We start from the raw sequence: 1,069 nt of genomic DNA, 5'->3' as shown, positions 1-1,069 counted from the left end.
GCATGTCTAGAAGGTTACAAGGTGATTTGTTACCTTTTGACCGTGAAATCGAAAGAACCTTGACGAACAATAGGAGACTTGTTAGGAGGAATTTAAGAGGTATTAGTGAAGTTGTTCAACCCACTAGTGAGTTTGTCAATCCTTTCGCAATAGAAGGAGAAGAGAACCCATTACACAATACCCCACAAAATCCACCTACAATGCCTAAATTCTCGTCACACTCACTCCACCCACCGAGGAGAATCTACCAAATGGTACTCCTACACCGCAACATCTAACCGGAAATTTTATTGCCAAGTCCGCCTTCATCCAATTAGTTGAGAGGAGCCAATTTGGGGGGATGCCTAGTGAAGACCCTCATTCTCATATGGAAACCTTTTGCGACTATTGTGATGCAATCTCTCAAACGGGCGTGACTCAAGACCAAATTAGATGGGTCTTATTTCCTTTTTCCTTAATCGGCACCGCGAAGCAATGGTTGAAGGGCCTTGATAAGGCCACCCTCGGAATAGATTCTTGGAAGAAGTTGGCTCTAGCTTTCTACAAAAAATTCTACCCACCGGAAAAGACTAACATGCTAAGAGCTCAAATTACGGGTTTTAAGCAAAGGGATGAAGAATCTTTGTATGAAGCCTGGGAGCGGTTTAAGGGAATTTGTCGCTCATGTCCTCACCATGGACTTAGCGAATGGTTTTTGGTACAACAATTTTGGAATGGTTTATATGAAGATTCTAGGAACATACTCAATATGGGATCAAATGGAATGTTCACCGAAGTTGATGACAATCAAACATGGAACAAGATTGAGGAAATGGCGGGCCATAACTCACAATATAGTAGACCTCGCAAGGCTACTAGAGGAGGAAAGCATGAAGTGGACTCCGTTACTCAATTGGGTGCTCAACTTAGTGCTCACATTGACACAATCAACTTGAAGTTTGAACAAGCTATGGCTAGACTTGAGGAAAACTCAAAATCATCAAAGCACCATGTTAATGCCATGACGGCATCCTCATCAATCCTAAGTGGGATATGTGAGAATTATGGAACTTTGGGACATGACCAAGGT

General features: G+C 42.5%; 1 non-coding gene across 1 annotated transcript; it reads right to left on the bottom strand.

The window, feature by feature from the left end:
- Window positions 1-574: 574 nt before the first annotated feature.
- On the bottom strand, window positions 575-681 carry LOC141624123 (small nucleolar RNA R71). Its single transcript, XR_012533934.1, has one exon. It is a non-coding gene; the product is annotated as a small nucleolar RNA R71 (small nucleolar RNA).
- Between the last annotated feature and the right edge of the window lie 388 nt (window positions 682-1,069).

Source organism: Silene latifolia, chromosome X (assembly GCF_048544455.1).
Source record: "Silene latifolia isolate original U9 population chromosome X, ASM4854445v1, whole genome shotgun sequence".
Taxonomy (NCBI): Eukaryota; Viridiplantae; Streptophyta; class Magnoliopsida; order Caryophyllales; family Caryophyllaceae; genus Silene; species Silene latifolia.
This window is presented reverse-complemented; position numbering and strand designations above follow the sequence as displayed.